Below are 25,337 nucleotides of genomic sequence, written 5' to 3'. Positions count from 1 at the left end.
ATTTCAGATAAACTAATACAGAGGAAGTAGCTGACAGCACCTGAGAAAAATATGAATGGTAGGAAAGAGTAGCATCTAATGAAATAATTACTGGGTTGAATTTTTAATATTCTGATAAAGAGATAGGAGATAATAAACTTTAGGTTTGTTTTTCTTTTTTTTTTAAAGAAAAGCAATTATAGATGAAAGTGATTTTATATTGCATTTAAATTGTGAAAGGACTTACCTTTTGTGTATGTGTGTATATCTATCTATATATATATACAAAGCCTTAACATGCTTGCCACAATGAAATCTGATACAGAACTTCAATAACAACAGTAAAGAATTAAAATGGCTATAATTTATGCTTTGAGCAAAGGCAGAGTACCTTGTCATTAAAAATAATATGATTTGTACATGGTGGAAACTCAATAGGAGTGAATGGGAGACTCATCATTATGGTGAAGACTCAGCTACACTATAGTAACTATTGTAAAGCCCAGAGGTAGCAGTTTATAGTCAGTCTTCTGTTTTACAGACAGGTAGATAAAAAATGAAAACAAGCATTAAAAATATACAAAGTAATCTGTAGTACGACTATAATACATTTCAATCCAAGAACAAGCGCTTTATTTAATGTTCTTTTTTTCTTTTTGTCCTAAAATACTACTTCTAGAAATAAAATCATGTGTAAAAATAATTCTGTCAGAAAGACAGAAGAAAAACATATCTCAAAATTGCAATTACTGAAAATGAGCTACAACCACTTTACAGGTTTAAAGGTAACTGTCTTTCTTTCACTCTCTTTAATATCCCTGATTCAGAGGAACTTTTCCAAGATCAGCTCAGAAGGACTAAGTGTTCCCTAAGAACCTTTAGATTTATTTGATACATCTCCTTTCCAAATTCCACAGCAGAAATCTAAAACATTTTATCAGCACAGGATAAATGCTTTTGTTGATAAGCTTTCATTAGGAAATATCTAGAGAGAATGAAATTAACTCTTTTTTATTGTGCCTATGGACTTAATGAACACACATTGACTGAAGGTTGAGCTTCCCCCTCCCCATTTCAATTAATAGTTTCTCTCATTCAGTTCTTCATCATAAATGTTGATGAAGCATTCCCTAGGGGCATCAGTTCCTCCTACCTAAATCTGGGGGCTTTGCAGACATGCTGTTTAAAAAAGTGACAGTCTAAACTTTCTTTACAATCAAATGGTGAGTGACAAATATCTCCAAAGAGATTTTCAATCTACATCAACACTTGGAAAGGCCTCCCTATCTCCTATGTAGAGAATTTGAATCAGCTGCAATCCTATTTGGATGTCTTATGTAAGATCTTTAAGCTAGGTTGAATGTATTCAGGCCTAAGTTCCTGAAGTTTTCTTCTCTCATTTTTTTTTCCTTAAATATTTACCTAATGTTTACATTTTTATTATTCTCTTACCTAAAGAAAATTAAAGTTTTGATCATATGTTCACTCATTTATTCTCTTACAAACAGAGACATTACAGTATGCCCAGCTCTGCATGTTTATAGGGTTTTATGCTTAAGCAATATTTATATAACAGAAATCATGCCTTCTCTAGTACACTATTAACAGAGAATAAATACTAATCTGGCCAACACTCTCAGCCAGCTAAGCAGCAATATGTAGTAAAGCTTTTAAGTATTATAGGATTAATGATCTTGGACTGAAACCTAGACACCAATAGCTTTATATAATACCAACTTGTATTACAGACTGACTATAGAGAGTAGTAAGAGTAAGGAAAGCTTATGAAGTACCTTGAACTTAAAATTAGTAGGTATTGAGAAAAACCAGCTAGGGTACATATAATACTGCAGTGCGGAGCATTACTTTGAAAATATGGGTAATTTTAGAATGAAAATATTAAAAAAAAAAAATTGCAATCATCATGTGCTTTAGACTAATAAAATATTAAAATTGCTAACAAATATTTTCCTTTATTTTGAAGATCATTAATTAGACCATTAATTAATAAAAAATAAGCTTATAAAAAAACCAGGAGAGAAATCAAAAAATAAAATCACTGAGTTTTTGAGAATTACATCTTAGAAGTCCTATGTGGAATTAACTTCTGTTTGTTGAGGTTTTATGCTGCCTATCACCACAGTGTCTGATTTCTGTCCATGTAAAATCAATAGCAATAAAAAAATTATAATGAACTTCAAAGATAAAAGAGGAAGAAAAAAATGAACAAAATTTTGCCTAGCTTCTTTGGCAGTTGTTTTTATTTTTATGGCAACATTTTGTCACAAACTTCTTTTATTCCTAATTAGGTATTTCATTGTCAGTAATGCAAACATCATTCTTCTATCCATGCTGTCCTGCAATGTGCCTTACAGATTCTTAAATATTAAAATAAACTGATTTCATAAAATGTCTAGGTGCATAAAATGATGCTGGAGAGAAAGAAAATAACAAGTTATACTTAAATTGAATGTACCATGTCAGCTACAGAACTTGTACCTGCTATATAAAGTAATCACTAGGCAAATCCCTCTAAAGTCATTATTCTTTTTTGTTTATGTTTTATTCCCATTTTCGAATCCTGTATTTAAAGAGACTGTATATCTGCATAGTAGTTTTGAAAGTAGTGGACCATCATACAAGCACACAAATTAAAGCTTTGAAGTTACAGAAAAGATCCTCTTGAGCCCTCCTCTTCTGCTGCACTCCTATCATGCAATTGCATCTAAGTCAGGTACACTTGAATTAATCTCATCTCATTCATCTCATTCCATCATGTAATGTCAAAATGATCAGCCAGTCTCCTGCTGCAAGAGAGAGAACCAGGCACCTAGAGAAAGAGATTCATCCTCTTGTAAAACAGATGTTCATGTCAAGATATATCTAATCCCAAAAATTTATGGAAGAACTCTCAATTGATAATAAAAGACATCTACACAACTAACTTAATCCACACAGGGAGGTCATTTGTGAGATAAATCTCACCAACCTAGAAAGATGTTTAGGTAGTCAAAGATGAGATTTATAGTTTTCTTTGAGATTTAGGCAATCAGGTTGCCTAAAAACTGTCATCTGAATTGTTAGATACCTTATTGATTAGTCTTCTCACGACCTTTACATTAACATCTTTCTGAAATGCAGAATGGAAACAGTAGCACTTGCTCCCCCCAAAGGGATCTCTGTTGTGAAGTACATTGTTTGTGAGGTGATCAATCTCCATGATAATGGGGACCACATAGGTATAAAGACTTTTTATTTTATGCTTGAAAACTACATCATACTTTCTGAAAACTAAAATAACAATAACAAGAACTCTCCTACTCCTTTCTTAAAAGTAATTTTTGTAGTATAAATATGGGATCACTAATATGAGCACAAATTAGTGGTATTACTACAATAAACAAATGGTAAACTTGTTTTAGTGTATAAATGCAGAATCAAGGGCTTTTGTTATACAACACGCAAACATATACATAAAAACGAGGGAAAAAAGGCAGATGGAACAAGACTGCAGCGGTTTTAAAATTCTGAACAGTTTGAGACAGGTACATCAGTAACAATGTCATTAGAGTTTTCAGAATGCACCAAAAGCCTGCAAAGTTTATAGTTTCACCACATGTTGCAGAGTTTATTATTTCAGGAGTGAAATCTACAAACATAAGGAAATTGAATTGAATATATGAGGCTGGATATGTCCCTTGAGGGCATTTCAAATATTCACACACTGAGAAACCGTAGAGAATGAATATAAGGATAAACAAAATGTAGCATATAGAAGTAAGCACCAGAAAACAGAAGAAAACAAGACAGGAGCAGACAAAACTGATCAAATAACAGGAGATTTTGGGGATTTCTTTATGTCTTCTTTGCATGTTCTTTCATTATTTCAGTGGATTTTAGTAGCATACTTTTTTTTAACCAGAGACAGATTATATAAGCAACTATATAAGACACTATATAATATTTAAATATCTTATCAGCCCACAACTATAAATTCCCCTGCTGACCGTTCTATACCTCAGTCTACTTCAGTACATAAGATTTCCTTAAAAAGGGTTTAGCAAAGTATATAGCTTTGGGAGTTCAAATAATTGAATGGAAATAACTAGAAGCTTTACAGCTACCTTCACTGGTTCAGCTATCACAGTTTCCCAGTCCTGCTTAGATAACTATTCCTAGGGTCTCTTTTTGACAGAGCTTGTTGCCAGGTGTCAGAACCTCCCAAGGTAGCTTATATCTGACTAAAACTATATACAATCCCTCAACAATGAATGACTGTCTTGTATCTTGAAATGCAGCTTCATGGCTTTTTTATGCCAAAGAATTATTTCTATTGTGGCAAGTCATCTTCAGTTTAGAAAATCACAGAATTGTAAACTGGGAATTAAAAAAAGGTTGGGAGGCTGAATCAGGTATCACCCTGTTGCTTATGTGTCTAGATCTAAAGCTCCACTTGTTCAGGTGAAATAAAACCTCAGTTAACCAAGGCTAGGGTTAAGAAGGGAGTTCCTTTGGTTTTCTTTGTGAGTTTCCTAAGAGAAAGGAATTGGTCAAAATGAATCTAATGCCTACTGTCACTGGTCAAAATTCCACTCTCGTACCACTACCTGTATCTTAGTCATGGCTAAATTTTACCATAAAGATGATTCCTAATCACTAACAGCTGATAATCTGTGTGTTTTCCTGGTCGTGGAGGGTAACAGTGCTATGTAAGTGGAAATCAGGTTGGAGGTTGACTATCTTTTTTCCTGTTAAAATGTAACCAGAAGTTCACTGAGGCACTTCAAGAAAACAACTTGCCCTGTTGTTAGTGAAGCAACATCATCCCAATAAGGCCTTGCTTGCACTGCAAATCTGCAACTTATTAAGAGTAGCTAATAGTTATGTTATAAAGAGGGAAGCCATGACAATCTGGAGGGCCAGTGGCTCTCAGCGTACAGTGCCTGAAGCTTGATCAATCTGGTTCTGAGCCAGAGGAGGGATAAGAAGAGTTTCTGTTTTCTCAGGAGTGGCATGTCCTGGGATTTATGGTTGTCTATAAGCTCTGTGTTTCCAATAAGTAATAAAACTGCTTCAGGCTGCATTGCAGAGTTGCTGAATGTGGGTCACATTCTACCTACAAGTAATAATTTGGCCACCCTACAAGTTAAATATTTATTTTGTAGAAGTCAGTTTCTTACCACTTTAGTTTCCAAGGGTTCTTTTGATGGTATTAAAGCCATAAGCAGAACTAAATATCTGCAGAATTATAGCAAGTTCCTCTATAACATTTCAGTTGAATCTTATTCTTCCCTAAATAGATTAAAAGGTCTTTCATCTCTGCAGTTTTAAGTAGTATTTTTCACAGTAGCAGGGAGACACCGCATCTCTGCTAGTCAGTTTGCTGACTGTTTTAATACTTTATAATTTTGTAATGCTTTCCCCTAAGGCTCTCCAAGGGTAAGGCACAAGCCCTGTTCCAATGTCTGATATTAGTTGGCCAAGACAATGTGTTTATTCTTGACTTTTTTCTTTTTTCACTCGGTTCATTGAAGATAAATGGGGACCTTGGGCTTTTAAGATAAGATATTTTTTGCAATTTTATTTAGGAAGCTTCTTCTAATATGAAATAAGTCCTCTCAAAAAGGAGAGTAATGAAAGATACTGCCCTAGTCACATGTTTCTCATGTTTCTCATGGCTGAAAATGCCTAGGATGAACTTGACTTTTCAATATGTATCATGTAGACATATTAAACTTGTTTTAAAATGATATTACTCAGGTTTGGCAGTGAAAACTGAAATTCATTAGAGACAGATATGCATAACATCAAGGTATCAAAAGACTGAATTATTTTGTTGCTTGCCTGTGACTATATCATAGATACTGGCTTTTTTTAATTCACCAAAGAAAAAGAAACTGGAAAAAATATTAGCCTATTTATGAACATTTTTCTTGAATAAACTAAGACTGTAATACTAAGGAAATGCTCATACTAAGTATTCAGTATTTTACATAATGAGGCACAAAGGCATATTATTCTCATTCTTCTCTGGGTCTCGAACAGCACAGCAATTCTTTGGACTGACTGGTTTTTTTTCACAATGTAGAAATTTTGCTGAAGAGGAAAACAGAAAAATGACACACCTTTGTGCAGATTTTTCTAAGGGGCTGGATAAAAGCTAAGTTAACTCTGGAACTGCATAGATTTTTTGCATAGGTTCAAAAAGAATAGTGCTGTGTCCTGATGTATGTAACTGGAAGGTAATTGCATGCTTGACACCATGTTAATGTTGGTCCTATTGCATCAGCTTTGCATTAGTTTTGGCTGGGATAGAGTGAATTTTCATCATAATAGCTAAATTTTGAATTTGTGCTGAAAACAGTGTTGAAAAACAGGGATGTTTTCATTACCTCTGAGCCCTTCATTACCTCTGTGTAAACCCTCTGAGGGTTTACACAGCATCAAAGACTTTTCTGCCTCTCAGCCCATGCCACCAGTGAGGAAGCTGGGAGGGCAGAAGGAGTTGTGAGGGGACACAGGTAGAACAGTTGGTCCCAACAGATCAAAGGGATATTTCATACCATGTCTTACCCAACATATATAGTGGGGAGATGGGGGGGGGGGGAGATTGGCAGTGTCCCCTGTGGTAGCTTTGTTTCAAGAAATAAATATAGGAATGACTTTTAATGCCAGAAACAGGGATCCAATGTAATCAACCGTATCTTTCAGTCACATGTGGAGGGATGAGGCACAATCACAACATAAAGGAATACAATTCTGCGAATTGTTCTCTGTATCATCTCAGTTCTTTCTCCATTCATTATGAGACCTTGTTAGCAGGACTCCATGGTCCAGAACAATCTGTGTCCTCAAACTGCTTCCTCCTACTTTGATTCTGTCAATAAATATGACTGTGAATGATTACTTAATGGAGATCCTTGTTCAGTTCAGAAAATGTCATCTAAGTCTGTTTGCTCTAGGGGTCTGATTATTTTCTTAGATCTTGTTTCATCCTGCCTCAAGCACCACTTTTTATCTGCTTTGCAATGAATTTGATTCCCAGCTCAGTGAGCTTCTGCAACACCTGAGGATAGCTTTTGGTGTTTTTCATCATGGAGACGTACTCCCTGAACTTTATTATTATTCAGATCCTCAAGAAGGGCTGTCCTGCTGGTCTCAAGCCTTTGCTTGCTTGAAATTATTTTCTAAAGTCAACAGAGTGAGAAGCATGGTGCTGAAAGATTTTATAGAAATCCTGCAATAATTACCTGAGTGAATGCTGGCATTGTATCCTTAGAGCATCCTGATTAGGAAATCTACTAAAAGACCATTTACACAAACAAAGAATTCCATGTAAGGCTTGTATGGCCTAGCAAAGTAATAGATTTGCAGTGCATGCACCTCCTCTTGTACAACTTGGGAAATAAAACAAATCATGATAATGCCAGATACTACCCAAGTCAGTACTATCGAAGGTATTACTCATTATACTATCAACAGAAATTTACCCTCAAGAATGAAATTTCCAGTGAACTGTAACAGTTTTAGTTGACAGTAGAGCTGTGTAAAAAGTTGTTTTTTTTTTTTTTGTCCTGGCAGTTGAAACATGCACAACACCATAAGTATAATAATGATTAATTGCTTATTAGTAAAAGAATTAAAAATTTTGGACACTAAGTGTCCAAAAGAGTTTACTGTGTCATGCTCTGCTTGAAATCCAGTGCAGCACTAGAGACAAGACGATTAGCTCAATCCTGTGCATGTATCTATCTGTCCATCTGTATATGTTACTTAAATATTTTTTGTAACCTGCATATATGTATTAGACTTGGTTTCAGAAAATTGCCAGCCATGATTTCTGTTGATAGACTGATTCAATGCTGTCTGTGGTCATAATCTGTCCTGGACTGATGTAATGTTAGACAATTTGTTCTTAAATTATTACCTCAGTGAAGGTAAAATTTTAGTGACAGTAATTGTGGTCTCTCTTTAGTCCTGGAGGTTTCTTTAAGTCACTTTTTTCACTGATTTAAACTCTGGATTTGGAAAGGCCAAGCAGTGGGGGAATAAATAGAAAATCTTAGGCCATTTCCTAAGGGATATGTATTATCATTATTGACCTGTGCTAGAAGAAGTAGCAGCTGGAGGTGAAGTTGCACGCAGTGTTCCCTGGCATGCTTTCACTTCAATTACAAAGACACCCCTCCAGTTACCAGTGTTAGTACCTAGCAAAGCTTTGACTTTCATGTTTCTTTTTCAATACAGGTCAAACAATCAATGCAGAAATACTGTTCTTCCTCAAACACTTCAGCTCTGTAGGGCACCACTGTCACCACAATCATATCCTCTTTAATTTTCAAATCAGCTTTGGATTTGTTCCAGCATCCCCTTTAGTAAATTGATTTTTAAGGGTAAGTGGCTTACATTGTCTCCATTTCTTCAGAAACTCTTTTGCTTTGGAAACTTCAAAAATTTTGAGAGAAGAGAGAAAAACTTCTCTGAATCCTTGCTGAAGTAGAGCATCATCTAAGATTTATTCTTTTGGTTATATTAAATTTCTCTTGCTGGAATATTCTTACACATATACACACACATACACCTCCTTTCTTCCTAATTAAGTGTACTTTACAACTTCCTTCCTTGCAGGATCTTATTAAAAATTGCACAAACTGTTTTAATTCTCATACTACTTTTCTAGATACTTATTTTCATCAGCACCACTTACATAATCCTCAGCCTTTCATTTCTGTACTTGGCTAGCTACACTTTGATCCCTTAGTATATTTTTTTGAGTCTGCTTTCTCTGATGTTTTTTGTCTCTACTGTATGAAAGATAACCCCTTTGGAGCACCATTCTTCCTGTAATTTACTATTCTAACATACATCTCCTGTTTTCTATCAGTTGTCATTTTCCTTTGTAGTTGCCATCCTCCTTTAAAAAGTCAGCCTCACTCCTAACCTTAACCTACTTTTTCATTGTAAAACTAAAATTTTACAAGTGGAAATATATACAGAAGATGACTGGTCTTATTTGAATGAATATCAAATAATAGATACTAGTATTCTCTTCATATTTAATATCCATCACTTTGAATATTTTCAGAGTATTGTAGAAAAGCTACACCAAGTGAATCCATTATATAATTCCTTAGAGTATGGCCCATCCATTAATTAATCATCCCGGTCACTTGGTGCTATAAGTACTAGAAGTTAAGGCAACTTGCCTAAGGTACAAAGCAGTGGATCAGTAGCACAACTAGAAGAAAAAACCAAAATAACAGTAGTCCCTGGATGTGGGCTCAAAACCTAAATTCAATATGAACTTCTTCACTGAATAGTAATAAATACTAAGAATTATAATATTAAATGCTCTAAGGCTTTCATGGATTCATGCCTTGTTAGGAGGAACTGGAGTTAAAACTATCTCAGCTGCAAATGATTCTCCTTTGTGTTAGGATCCCTCTCTTATGAGGAATGAATGCCTGCAACAAGCAAAAAAGACAGATATTAATGCTATATTAATAATAACTAATGTTATATTAATTATCATCATAAAATTGCCTCATGATATTTGGAAAAATGAATGTCAGGAGGTGAAGTTATAAAAGCACAGAAAATTTCTGGTGCTCCAAGATGAAGTGTTTCCAGCCAACATCAAGCTGTCCCCCACCCAAAACAACATGATCAGCATGTGTGATAGGGATTTTTCTTGGCAACATTACTGAGCTTCTTCCTTTCCAGAGTGATGCAGGCACTGGGACTCAGATAAGAAGTTTTGTCTTTCAGCAAGATCTAGGAACAAATATTTGAGACTGATGACCACCTTGCTTCGCTCTCTGCCAAAAAAAAAAAATCCTTGATGATAATAGCAGCAGGGGGAAAACCACCCACTGCAGTCTGAAAAATGTTACTCTAAAATATTTCACCAAATTTTTCAGTGGTACTTTCCAGAGATAAGATAAGGACAAGGGGCACTCATGGTTTCCTTTCCTGTAGCGCAGTCCAATCTGATGCTATTCATAAGTCATTCTTTGAATGACTGTCAATCTTAAATTCCTTTTGAGCTAAAATATTGACATTTAGTGTATTCATTCTTTATGAGATGCTGACAAAAAAATCTCCCAATTTAATTTTGACTTTCCCATTACAGGTTCCTAAAAGGTCACCAGCCCATTTTACTAGCTGCAATCGTTGTTAAATCTATGTACTATGGGGTAACACTTAACAAGGGGGACATTTTAAAAGACCTGTGTGGAATAAGGACACACCATCAGAAAATTTCCAAATTATTTTGGCAGTACATTTGCTACAGTTCTCATTTATAGAAATGAAAGTAATTTGGAGTGAAAAGTATCAAGTTTTAAGCCTCAAAAATGTATCTTTTATTAATCCTTTCAGATACTCAAATTTAAATAAAAATTATCCATCCCACCCATATGATGCAGGGATTCTTCTCTGTATGTTTGGGTATTAGAGTATCAAATGTGTGATCATGCACTGCATATGTTATTTCTATAATCTCTGAATTAAATACAAAAAATTGTTAGAACAACTATGATACCAAATTAAAATCATTGATAGATGCTGAATATTTAATTATGATGCAATTGCTTTTTCCCAGAACAACTTTATCACTATGAGAACGAATACTGAAAAAGGTTCCTGGTTATTGGACCTCACCAAGGCTAAGTAAAAATGCAGAAATGTTAATTCTGATAATGGCAGTAAGAACAGTTCTTTAATGCATTAATTTTACATAATCAAAGTATCACAGAACATTTGATACCGGAAGGCACTTTTGGAGATCATCTAGTTCATCTTCTCTCATCAAGGCATGTAGAGCTGGAGTGTACTGCTCAGGGTCATTCCTGTCAGGTTTTGAATATCTGCAAGGCTGGAGATTTCACAATGTCCCTGAAAAACCAGGCTCAGATTTTCAACCATCTTCACAGTAAAACATGGAATCACAGAACAGTTTGGGTTGGAAGGGACCTTAACAGTCATCTGTTCCAATCCTCTTGCCAAGGACATGCACCTTCCACCAGACTGGGTTGCTTAAAGCCCTGTCCAGCCTGGACTTGAACACTTCAGGAGTGTGACATCTTATCTGGGCATAGTGTTTCAGATCCTCACCACCCCGAGAGGAAGAATTTCTTCCAACTAGCTAATCTAAATGTCCTCATCTCAGTATTGAAAAGAAAACTGCCTGGGACCCCAGGCTCCATGCCTTTCACCCTCACCCCCCCAGTCATGCATTCACACTTGAGATTTTCCTTACATCTCCCTGACAGCATCATGGGGCCCATCAGGAAAAACAGCAAGGAGTGACAGGCTGGAGAAGCTTTGGCAGTTTCTCTGTAACATTCCATATCCAAGCACCTGCCAAGCAGGAAGCCCTCCTAGGCAGCAAGCCAGGTGGGCAGGCAGTATCCTCTGTCCCCCTTCAGCAGGCCCCCACTGCTGTCACTCAGCCCTTCCTCCTGCTGCTGAGGTAGGGCTCAGGCTCAGCCTGCTTGAATGCTTCACTGGACATGGCTCCAACCCCTCACCTGCTACCAGGGCGCAGTCCCTGCTCCATAGCTGCACATCTTCAAAACGAGTATTTTATAATCATCCTTTAAACAAGAAGAATGAGATAGACGATGTGCAACATAAAATCCAATAGGGAGAAGAAAAACCTAAACAAACAGGGGAAAAAAAAAAAAGAAAAAAATATCTTAGGGAATGTAAGTAAAAATAATATAACATCGACATGCTGGCTTGTATTCACAGATATTTCCTGGCATAGATACACTGTACTAATTATTCTGCCATAGTTCTATCAGTTTTAGCTCCCATGTGGACATTCTCTGTGCCAAAGCTGTTATTTTGTCCCAGAATAATTATACTAGAGTAATTATTCCAAATAAAATTACTATTATTTTGAAACAGAATGTCCATACTGATCTTAAAGCAATACAGTTATAGCAGCATAAATTATAGATATGCCAGAAAATATCTATTTGAGGACAAGGTCTCCAGTGGTAGAAAATTTGCTGAGTTGCACCAATTTAAGATGTTCTTTTATTCCAGTTTTTTATTTTTGTTTTTTTGGTTGGTTTATTTGGTTGTTTCTTTGTTTCCTTGTTTGTTTGTTTTTAAGGTTTTACTTTTATTGTTTGGTTGATTGGTTGATTCTGTTTTTTTTTTTTTTTTTTTTTTCTGGGATTTTTGATTGGTTTTGGGTTTATTTTTTTTTTAATAAAAAGGAAATTCTATAGTTCATTAAAATGACCCCCTAGTGTCACTGGGATCATTTCCTATGATTGTCTGTGTCCTGAAACTCTGTTAATTTGGAATTAATTTCCCATGTTCTTTGGAGTGGTTATGAACTGTATTATCTGTAGAATCATGCAAAATTTCAGAGCTCAACAAACAATAAATGACCATGATTAATGCAGCTTATTCTTTGACAGCTTTGGGGATCACAGCCCATGAAAGATGTCATGGCTATTGCTCTGAAAGGGTTTTCCTCCATATTACATGTCCTTATTCCTTAATTTATTGTCCTGCCTCTATTGTCTCCTTCTTCTATTGTCCTCCTGTCTACGGTTTTCTCTTTCTTTCAGCCAATTTCAGTGTGACTGGTGAATTGTCACAATAGGGATGGACAAGACACCTGTTTCTTCATGCAAAATAGGCAAATCTTTATTCACATGGCCCATATTTATGTGATTATCAGAAGGCACCCTGTTATCTCTAATGGTCAGCAATTCACTGAAACTCATTTCATTGGTTGGTAATGGCCAATGTACATGTTCATCAAACTCTTTCTGAATATGTTTCCATTCTTTCTTCATGGATTCTCATGGGATAAACTTCTTATTTTCACAGGGGCAAACTGCCTTCTCATAATAATCGATTGCTACACAAACTGATTTTAATTCTTATAATTCTTTTCTCATGGGAACTTAATAGGCTAGCTTAGCCAGAATAGCAAGGCCTAAACCATCTTTTACAAGGCCTTTCTATTGTAAGGTTTTACCTATATGTAAAAGTAAATATTTTTTCTTGTGTTGTGTGCACTATAAGTTAACAGCCACTTTGAAGTTCTAGGCTTCTTAAAAAGAGTGGCCTAAGAGGGAAGGGCAACAACCTCACATTATGATTGCAGATGCTTTTTTTTTTTTTTTTTTTTTTGTTCTGAAATAAAGTAAAAAATGTTTTAAGAACCTGAGAGCCTCAGAAAAACATTTTACTGGTGTTGTTTGACAGTTCATTTGATAATACATCAACTGGTATACTTTTAGTACCTACACGGATATATGTCAATAAAATGTGCATGGCTTTTTCTTGTCATTTCAACTGACCTGAAAGAGGTCATTGTCTCCCACAAATACCTTATAAAGACAACATTTTAAATATTCTAGAGTTCTTTAATACCTTCAAGTTTTCTTGATACACACATTTGAAACTTGTTCAAGGGTAATAAGCACAGCCACCTTTGTTCTTTCGAGTATATCTCTAGGTTTTACAGAGTGTATTTTTCTTGTTGGTAGGTGGAAGTACTCTATTCTGGGGGTTAAATACGGAACACAATCTCTGGATTTTAAAAGTTCTTTGCTGATATAACCATTTAGTAACAGAGCTAACAGCTTGATTCTTCAGAAAAAAGTTCACACAAACTTGCTCTTTGCAGGGGGGTATCTGTCACTCAAGGCAGAGAGAGCAGCAACAGCTTATTCTGATCTCATCATTAGCAATGAAACCAGTAACCCAGTTCTGCAAATTAGCACAATGAAAAAAAGCAGTCTGAGGAGCCAAGTGGCAGAATGGCTTCCTTGAGTTTCACAGAGAACATGTTGAGCTTCCTAATATTGATGCAGTGCAGCATTTATGTATTATAACAGACATCCCAGGAAAAAGAGTGTCTGATAGATGCCACTAAAATGTTTGATTGAGTGACGAAAGAACACTGATATGTCTGATAATCCCATAGGGCAAAAATCAAGTAAACAGAAGATATGTAATATTTTTTTAAATGCAGCCAATTGTATATGTAATTTTAAAAGCTCTTTGGATTCATATTAAAAATATAAGGCATAAACCATTGGAAAATAGCAAAATGTATTAAAATATATATATTGGAAATTAGCAAGATACACAATTATTATTTTAACAAAAGACAATAAGCTGGGTTTTTTTATCTTTGTTGTTCATACCTATCCCAGATGAAATTAAGAAACCGTATTTGAGAATGAAAATTCTATAGAAGAGTTCTAAAGCCAATGTAAATTTCTGTGAAAGTCACTATTTCATATAAAAATAATATCTGTTGATTTTAATATGTTTTAAAAATACTTCATTCCCAAAAGACAGAGTTCTGATACTCTGGATCCAAATAAAGGTGCATCCTACCCAGCTTTACTCATTTAAATGTCAGATTCCTAGTATAAGACATATTTAGGTTTCTTATATAGCCAATGGAGAGAGACTGGATTCCCAAAGTACATTTCTTTGTCTGTACTTTTCCATCTGAACATGCCTGAGAGAGCCTAACCAACTGTTTAGGGCTGGGCATCTAACTGCTAGACATCCAAGGCATGCTTCAGAAGCACCCTTATCTAAGGCTTCTAAGATACTTACTTTTGGTTCTGGGAAGTTATAAAACTTTTGTTGATCTCCTTCAAATATTAAGTGATCTTTCTGCAGACCAATTGGCAGTGTCACACAGGCTTAGTGTTTTTCATGGATAACATAAAGCTGCTCAAGCTTTTGCTTACAAGCAGTAAGTAATTGATTGTCTGTCAATATGTAGCGCATATAAAGCAGAAAAGCAGAACTATCAACAACAGGCTCTTACTGTCTCTTCTCCCTCCCCTTCTCAATTAACACCAGGGTCAAGCTCAACAGTTCAAACATAAAGAATTATAATTTGTTCCTTTAAAGAAAAACAGTAACTTTAGAAAAAAGATATATTATTGATTTGCTTGAGTTTTCTTAAATAAATAGTTTGCTATTTGCAGACTGCTGTCCTTCAGCATATGTAAAACATATTTTGTTTGGACTAAGGCTTTCTGAAAACATCCCTACTTTGCAATTAGCTCTGGGGAAAATTTTAATCTCAGTTTCATTTTTGTGGAATATGAAGATGCAAGAACTACAGACAAGACATTACAAGAGACAGAGGGAAGGTATCCTGACTCAGGACTATATTCCAGTTTTTGTTTGCATTCCATCTATCTTCTCTGATGTGGCTTATAGCAACACAATATTTGGATGAACAAATCTACTCTTATCCACAGCAATACAGCAAACTAATTTAATTGAAACATTTTATTAAATCACTTTGAATAATTTAAAGATGATGATGATGTAATGATATTTTTGCTGCTAAAAAATTGGGTATGAAAACACAAGATTCCTTTACAAATTCACTTCTTTTTTGTTTATATATAATGTTTTTAAAAACTAGATTCTTGGTTGAGTATGAAAAGAAATACTAACTTCTTAATACATTATTAGGCACGAGATAGCTCCTGCAATCCGAAAATCCACATTCCTCATTTGTCTGCTATTTTCTGTTAATATATGACTGTTTAAATCTTTTTTCACAAGGTTCTTCACTGCTTCACTGTCTTTAAAATATCAGTTGCTAAATTCAGAACAATGACCTTAAGCTTTAAGTTCAGGTTTTGTTTCAGTTTTAAATGTGCAGTGATGACCACTGATATTTAGTAACTCAGTTCCCATTACTCTTGCACATAATCCAAATCTACAGTCAGCTTTGTGAAAGGTTTTGTTGGACAGTCTCTTTTCCTAGGAAGCTAAAATTAGTTCCTTTCCTTATATCAGCCCTATAGTCTGTGATTTCAGTCCCCTTTTTGCCATCCTACAAAATTTGCCCAAATGCTCCAGAGTCCGGCCAAGCTTACAAGCCATAAGAGAAGATAAAAAATTCCTGTTCTCATGACCTAGAAAATTAGAGTTTTTCTTATTTTCAAAACACATATTGTAAAACAAAGGCAATGTTTCATCTGTTTCTTAGGGACATTATCAAATCTCTTGTATAATATTACTCCTATAAGACAGAGACCTCAGAATATATACATATATGAGTGGAGTTTTTCCTATTAAGGTGCAAAACTCTGCATTTCCCCTTGTTGAACTCCATTATATTGCAGTCAGTCCACATCTCCAGCCCATTGAAGTCCCTCTGATTGTTAGGACAACCCTGTCATGATTTAGCCACTCCTCTCAGTTTTGGGTCATCAGCAAACTTGCTGGATACTAGACCCTGCACCATCATCCAGCTCATTAATGAAGATTTTGAACAGGACTGGACCTGGACTTGACCAGTATTGATTCCTGGGGTATGCTGGTGGTTACTGGCCTTCACTACCTTTGTTCACCAATCATCATTCTTTAGGCCCAGACATTCATCCAGTTCTCAGTTGATTTTACAGTCTACTCATCCAGCCCATACTTCAGTATTTTTTCTATGAGGATGTTAATTGGTGTTCAGATGGAATTACATATGTAGTTTCAAACTCAACCAATTAGTTTATCGTCTTCTACTTTTATAACCAAGCAAGAGACTTTCTAGCCCAATGAGCAGCTTTATGAGTAAAACTTTGATCATAGCAGTCCTTTTTTGAGGTTTCCATAGTTAAAAGTAGTATCACACAAGAAAATTTGTGTAAATGTCAAGAAGGCACCGGTGAGCCCACACCTTCAGTCCTGTATCTAGCTCTGGGCCCCTCAATTCAAGAAACCCATTGATGTGTTGGAGTGTATCCAAGGAAGGAAAATGAAGCTGGAAAAGGGTCTAGAGAGTAAGTGTATTGGTTTATGAGGCAAGGTTCCGGTACCAGGGGGTCTGCAGGGGTGGTTTCCAGGAAAACCTGCCAGAAGCTCCTCCCATGTCTGTCAGAGCCAATGCCAGCCAGGTCCAAGATGGACCCACTGCTGGCCAAGGCCAAGCCAATCAGAGATGATAGCAATGCCTCTGTGACAGCATATTTGAGAAGTCAGAACAGTTATTGCCCAGAAGGAATTGCAATAGAGAAGTGAGGATTCATAATATGTGAAAGAAACAGCCCCGCAGACACCCAGCTCAGTGGAGAAGGAGGGGCAGGATGTGCTCCAGGTGCTGACCAGAGATTCCCCTGCAGCCCATGGCGCAGAGCATGGTGTGGCAGATGTGCCCCTGCAGCCCTTGAACATCCACAGCGATGCAGAGTTCCACCTACCCTGGAGAAGCCCTGCACCAGAGCAGGTGGATGCCCAAAAAATGGCTGTGACTCCATGGGAAATCCATGCCAGAGCAGTTTCCAGGCGGGACCTATGGACCCATGGAGAGAAAAGAGCCCATGCAAGAGCATGTTTCCTGGTAGGATTGCAATCCCCTGGGAGGGACTCAGGCTGGAGCAGTTCATGGGCAACAGTAGCCTGTGGGGCAGACTTGTACTGGAGAAGTTCATTGAGAACTGTCTCCTGTGGGAGGCATTCCACACTAGGTCTTTCCCACAGGAGAGTTTTCTTTCCCTGAGGAAGAAGCAGCAGCAAAAAAAACGTGCAGTGAACTGATGGTAACCCCCACTCCCCGTCTCCCTGCAGTGATGTAGGAGAGGAGGTAAAGAATTGAAAATGAGACTGGGAAGGAGGGAAAGGTGGGGAGAAAGTGTGTTTAAGATCTGTTTTTCTTCTCATTAACCTACTCTGATTTTGTTAATAATGAATTCAATTTATTTCCCTAAGTCTAGTTTGTTTTGCCCTTGAGAGCAAAACAACTCACAACTGGTGAGTGATCTCTCTGTACACTTATCTCAACCCACAAGCCTTTTGTTATAATTTCTCTCTCCTGTCCAGTTGCAGAGGAGAGTGATAGAGAGACTTTGGTGAGCATCTAACATCCAATCTAGGTCAAACCACCACAGTAAGTCATATGAAATGTGGCTGAAGGAGCTGGGGTTGTGTAGCCTGAAGAAAAGAAGGCTCGGGGTAACCCTTTTCATTCTCTACAGCTGCCTGAAAGGAGGCTGTAGTCAGGTGGCTGTCAGCCTCTTCTCTCAGGCAATAAGCAAGAGGATGAGAAGAAATGGCCTCACACTGTGGCACGAGAGGTTCAGGCTACACTTCAGGAAGAATTCCTTCAGTGAAAGGGTGATTAAGCATTATGATGGGCTGTGCTGGGAAGTGGTGGATTCACCATCCCTGGAAGTGTTAAAAAAATGACTGGGTGTGACACTTAATGATATAATTTAGTTGAAATGGTGCTGTTCAGTCAAAGTCCAGACTTGATGATTTTAGAGGTCTTTTCCAACCTTAATGAATCTGTGTCTCTATGAAGACAGAAACCTGCATGTTGAATATTAGAATTTGGAACCCCTTAGAACCCTACAGAAGTAATTGGCTGAATATTAGAAAATAATAAGAAGCTAGATTACATCACATGAATTCTGTATTTTCTAATGAAATTAAATTTTTATATCTCATCAATTTCTGACTTTTCAGATATTTGCATTTCATATTCCTTTTAATTTTACACTGTGGTTATTTGTTATTAAAAAAAAAAAAAAACAAACAAAAAAAAAAAAAAAAAAAAAAAAAAAAAAACAAACCACATTTACTAAGCCAGATTTCTGAACAGGACACGCTGAAAACCAGGGAAAGGACCAGGAGAATTATTGTGGATTCCCAGAATAATGATCCCCAAAGTACATCAAAAAATGGTCATGAACAAATGAAAGACACTTGGTCCAGCCATCTCCATTCTGCTTGTTTTAGTCCACAGTGTGTAGTGTCCACATGGTTACTGCATCTTTGCAAATATCACACAGCCAGAGAGTAACTTCCTCAGTTAGGTAGACCATTTCTGTTATTTATTGATAGAATTCTTTACACCAGGTTTCTCAGACATGAGTGATTCTACTGTCCCCGTGTTTTCTGAAAATTAAAGCTGCTGAGCTACAAGAAAGAGCATGTAAGTGAAGAGAGAGGTCATATTAAGTTGTTAAATGAAAATGTAAAAATGAAAGAAACTGTTTTTAACTCATGTTTTTAATTTAAAATAATTTTTTAAAAACAAAATATTTAAGATTATCTGGTAAATTAGATTTTGTAACACTTTATGCAGCAATTTGAAAATTTGACTTCCGATGAGCATACATGAATCAATCAACCTAAAGGCTCTTGAAATTCAAAGTTCTTCATATTTCTTTAATTTGGATATAAAAATAGATCTGGAGAATTATGCTCAGTGACTACAATATGACCAGCAGAAATTTCAATGTCAAAGCTTTATACATTTAAAATTAAACAAATAAAATGTGATGAACTGTCCCAACCCTTTCATTTAAGGATATGGGATTAAAATCTATTTGCTCTTAAATTGTTTTTAGTAGTGATTCCTGTTTTGTTGAGGAAAAATTTGCTTTAAATTCTCAGGCTGTTATTACATATCAATATCTCTAAAAGATTCTTGGTGAATCACATCCATGTCTCAAGCTTGGGCTGTAAGGACCTTAAGACAAGGCTGTTTTTTGCACTGTGCTTTTCTTGGGACAGAACAATATGTGTTCTTATACTTTCTGACAGCATTGTAAGTGATACAGGAAGTGATAAGGAAAAAATTAAATTGGTGGCAGAAGAAAACTACAATTTTAACATTCGAGGAGGGCAAGACAAAGAATTTTCCTGCAATGAAAGAGCATGAATATGGGCATGGGACCTACTTTTAAAAACACTCTATGCTGAGCAAATAATTTTCATACCACTTATTCTCGTTATTGATATTTGAGTCCTCCCTATCCAAAGGACTGCATGTAGCTCAAGTCTTCACCATATGTCCATGGTCCTCATAGTGTTCAAGAGTAAAGCTTTCCTAATCAAGAAAAATCATACCATATAGCAGATTTTTTTGTTCTCTAGGGCCTCTCTCTGCATTAAGAATGCTAAAAAAGCAGTCCTGTTGAGTACATGATTGAATAAATGCATGTGACTATTCAGCTTGCTGGAAGAGGTGGGGGCAAAATACAAAAATTGAAGGGGTTTTGAGCACTGGCTTTAATCTGTCAAGTTTAACATCTGTCTGCTATAAAGACTGCCAGGACAGGATATTCTGTACCACATGTACATAGGCACTCACTAGATAAAAGTACACAGGGAAATTAACTGTCAGCTAAGAATTTAAAACAGGAGTTAGACATTCATATTCTCAGAATATTCTACAAAGCAGGGAGCACACATGTGTGAAGGAAGCTTACTATTAAGGGTTTCTGTTACTAGTACTGCAAGAGAGTTTTGTTAAACTTCTGAAAGCAGTAGCATTGGAAGACAGCCTCTACTTAAAAGCCTCATAAGGAGACGTGACATTCAGGACAGAAACCAAGATATTTTTATCTTGACAAAGGTAGATGTTTGAAAAAAAGCACATTAATTTTCAGAAAAAAAATCACTGGATTTCTGAACAAGTATCCTGTTGAGATCCAGTATAAAAAATTCTAATTGAAAGAAACAATTTGAACGTTTCAAAAAAGACTGGTCACATAAAGACCTGGTTTCTGAACTAGTTTTTCTGGTAGAAGCTGAGATGACTGTGCAGTGAAAGTAAAGAAATATGAGAATCATAGGAGAGAACCTCCAGTAGAGAAAGAGTTTTAACTGTCTGCTCAAAGGTACCAAACTGCTTTAAATCTTCCCTGGAGTTTTTCAAACATCTAGGCTATTTAGATGTAGGAGTTTGTTTAGCCCTAATCCATGGCTAAAAGTCTGTATTGCAAAGCTGTTACATATTTAATTAGTTTGCTGTGCAATTCTTGTAATAGAACTGAGGGAAAGGTTCATTTTATTGAATATCAGTCAAGCTTGTAGAGAAGTGACTTTGGAAGATTAAATTAGTCATCTATGCTTTCTCTGAAGTAAATGGGCAGAGATAGACACCTCCAGCAGGCAATTCATTCTGTCTTAAGTTAGTTGTCTAAGGCTATTTGGATGAATCACCTTTTGACAGTATCTCTCTCTTTATCTCTTTCAGAAGGCATCTAGTTAGCATCAAATAACTTAAATTTTTTAGGAAAAAAAAAAACTTTACTAGTGTTTATACACAGCTTATTTTAACTGAATAAGCATGGACACTTGTTCTGCTTTTTAGAGGTTTTAAACATATTATTGACCCAGAACTGAAAACAATCTCTATGATTCTGGAGGAGTATTCAAAGTTCTAATAAAAACCAAAGAGAATAAAGGTCACCAAAAAAAAAACCTGAAACAAAAGCCAAAACCAATCCAACAAAAAAACCCAAACAACCCAAAATTGTACCTTGGAGCACTAGGAAGCACTGACTTACAACTCTGACAAAGGAGATGAAAGAAAAAAAAAGGTCCTCTATAAGCAATGAGAAAAAACATGTGTTAGTGAACTTGATAAGAAGTATTAAGACTGTGTGTCCATATTAATTTACATGTAATAATGTCCTCTTCCCACTATCAATAGCAAATGTTCAATTACACGTAAAAATAGCACTTTTCTCCTTTATAATTGCTTAATGTTTTTGAAGCAAGAAAAATACAGGAAAAGGGCTATTGCCTTATTTCCTATGATGACTCATAAAGTCATAAAATTACAGTTGATTTTGTAGATTTTAAAAGAATTTCCAATTGTTTTGCAGAGGACCAATTTATCTGTTCAGAAAAGCTGTATTCATGTATTGGAGGAAATACTTTGTCTGGACCAGTCTGTCGTGTTGTCTATTGAAATACATCTGTGACAATCAGATATTCTGTGTGATTGCATGTTCACCTTTCCTATATTACTCTACATTATTGGGTTTTTTTTTCAATTGTATGCATATATCTCCACCCCAATCTCTTTTTGTCAGTCTCTTCACATGCACAAAGACTTTAGATTTTCCAAATACTGGTATTCCTGTTAGAATGTATATTCCTACCCATAAACACTGAACTATTCATCAACAGAAACTTTTCAAAAGCAGGTATTTCAGTTAGAGGAATTCCCCTCTCTGACACCCTCTTTAACACTATCTTCAGACAGTGGAGCAGAAAATGACCTTAAACCTTTCCTCTTTTGAAACTACACTCCCTTTGATATTACACTGAAAGATAAGAGAAAGGGCTGGTATCTCCACAATATAAAATTGTGTGAGGTTGTGTGCAGGCAAATAGGATAGGAGGAAAAGCTGACTGGCAGACCGTGAATAGAATACTTTGCTGATGTAAGCTGCTGGTTAGAAGTCATGCTTACATGGATCCCAATCCAAACCTATGCCTGATCAATATGACCCCTGGCAGTCCAAGACTTAAACTTAGTCAAATGATCCCTGACAAAGCTGCAGTAAATACAGCTCTTTCCGAAATCTGACCACATCCCTCATTCCAACCCTTTCAGCCTGTTGGTGCTTCAGATCTAAACCTCACAGGAAGGGAGCAAGGAGAGGAAGAGATGCAGAAAAATATGAAAGCCACCAGTTAGTGAGGGAAATCAGTAATCTGATTCATATACTGGTTCATAAGCTTGGTTGTTTTGTATTTCATAGAACAACAGAATCATAAAATTGTTTCACTTGAAAGGGGCTTGAAAGAGCACGCAATTTCTGTCCCCCTGTCACGGGCAGGGACACCTTCCAGTAGACCAGGTTGCTCAAAACCAAATTAAAAAACTCCAACCCATGAACTTTTTGCCAGACAAACTAACACCACTGAGAAACTAATGCTGGTGAGTACATCCTGCTAACCAAGTCTATAAATTAAGTTCTGGTACTCCTGATTCACTGACCAGTAAATCCAAAATGGTAGCTGCCCAGGCTGGTTCCACATCCATACAATACACTAATCCTAGATGTGTGATCTTTGACACCTAACACATGGATGACAGGGGCAAAGCCAAACCCCTGTATCCCTCCCATACATAAAAAAAGTACTCATACATTGGTTCCCAGCAGCTGGAATCTAAACCTTAATTGTAATCTCATCAGTCCTTGGCAGATTTAGATCTATTATCATCCTGCTGCTTCTTCCATCCCTTATTACACTCTGATAGTCCACAGTGGTTTCCTTTTCAGCTATTTTCCTGTCAGATACTCCTAAAATGCAAGTCTCCAGTCCAAACCAATTCCAAGCATGGCCAATGAGTCTCATTATCAGAATGTTCTTGGTAAAATTTAACTTTTAGTACTGTGTTGGTCTCTACCTTCCTCCTATCTCAGCAGTAAGAGCCACAACACAGGGACTTCTATTAACTCCTGTCCTAAATCAGTCATGCTGTCCTAAATTTACATCAATCTTAAACATATTTTAGTATGGGTAACGAAACATTCACTCAGCAGAAAGCTTCAAAACAATTTTAAATTTTATTCACATTTTTCAGAACACTAACAATGTCAATTTATAGACACAAATTATCACAAATCTGTAATAGGGATTTACTGTAAAAGGATGCATTTTTTCAGATGACAATGATTGTTTCACCTAAATACCACTTCATATCAACACATAACATAATGGACAATGCACAGAGTGCAGCAATCTGATTGACATAATCTTTGTGAAGAACTTCAGGTGGCCTTTCCACAAGTAATTTGAGGAAACCCGGGAAACTAGCAAAAGCAGAACTGATCCTAATAGAATAAATAGTCTCCTTCGTTTACAAATGAAGTTAGTTTTATCTCTTCCCAACTGATTATGTTGCACTGCTAAGTTTGATCAACTCTTTTATCTTGACAAAAATTAATTACCAATTAAATATTGCATAAGCTAATAAAATGATACCTGAAATTTATCCAGATGGCTTTATTAGAAACAATAATGTTTGATATAAACACTACTTGGAAAGAGAATACTGCTGAAATATGGCAGAAGTTACAGGAAGTTTTAATGCTATCTTGACAAAGCAGGAAATCTCAATGAAACTTAAGGTGACCTTGTAGATAGCTGATATAAAACATTTTATTAAACTGATGTTTCCTGGCATTCCACTTTTTCCACCATTTGCTGTCAGGTTACATTCAGTGAAATGAAACTGTATGAACAGCCATCCTTCAAATACTAAGTTCCATTGTTTTTCCTGTCTCCCAGGGCATGAAATAGCTACCCACCACCTGCTGCTCACAGGCTGTTTTGTCAGGTTGCAAGTCAGAATTGACATACACTGATTTTTTAGTGCCCAGAACTATATGATATCTCTGTAGTGCTTAGGACAGCTCCTGTTGCCCTGTGCTGATCTGCAAACATCCATCGAACAAAATTAAATCACTAGACTAGACTATCTGTATTGGAATTTTACCATACATCGTAAAAGGACTTTGAATAAAAATTTTATATTTAGGGCAAGTAACAGAACAGCCAAGGGCAAATTCATTAAGCATCTGCAGCTGAAATTATTTTGGGTTCATTGATTCAATGTTTTTCATGAAATAATTGTATGTGGCTGTTCAGACTTAGAGACAAACACTTCTGTTTTCAAAAACTGTGAGAGAGAGAAAGGACAAAAAATTGTTCAAGGAACTTTCTCTTAGCTGACATCCTCCAGGTGCACCCCATATATGTACATATTCCAGTGTATTTTCTTTTTAAAAAAATTATTTATAACTATTTGAAAAAGCAATAGTATTCATTTACTTAATTTTTTTGAACACATAAGCTGGAATTAGGTATAAAATAAGGAAGATTCAACCCATATGAGCAATGGGTTTTTCTTATCACTTTTCACTTGATGGAAAGAAAAAAAATCTTTGGCATTGGTCCAGCTATCATAGAATGTAATCAATATTCTTTAAGCTCAGAATAAAATGTTCTAAATAGGTTATGAAGCCAACTTTACTCTATTTTTATGAAGTATCATGTCCTGAAACCAGTTATATTCCCAAAAGAATGAATAAAAATACTGTGTTTTTTCTTGAAGAAAAAGTATAGGTTTAAGATTTACATAAGACATACTGTTATTTTTTTAAATACTGAACAAAACCTTGTAAGTTCCACAAGGAAGGATTTAGCTAAAAATCAGATACATTTACAAAAACTGCAAAATTTTTTAAAAATGCCCTAAATTCTATTTCTATTTTAAGAAATCTCTGATGTTGATATGGCTGGGATTGTACATAAAAATATTTTTGATGACACATTTACCCCACTAGCAGTTACCAGTCCAGGAGCAGTGGCCTTCCCTGGAAGCTGGCACTCAGTCTGTTTGTGCCCTTCGTGTTATTATTTGTGCTGGCTTGTTTTTGTTTTGTATTTTTTTGTTTTTACTATTAAAACTCTTTCTTTATCAGCATGAATTTCCAAAGAACACTATAAATATTGATTTCTCCAGGAAAGCAGAGAAATCTGATAGATCACTTGCTGCATCCCAGGTTTGGGTTCAGATTAGGGGTTCTGAT

The sequence above is a fragment of the Vidua macroura genome, chromosome 2 (assembly GCF_024509145.1).
Source record: "Vidua macroura isolate BioBank_ID:100142 chromosome 2, ASM2450914v1, whole genome shotgun sequence".
Lineage (NCBI taxonomy): Eukaryota > Metazoa > Chordata > Aves > Passeriformes > Viduidae > Vidua > Vidua macroura.
Note: the sequence above shows the minus strand (reverse complement) of the source record.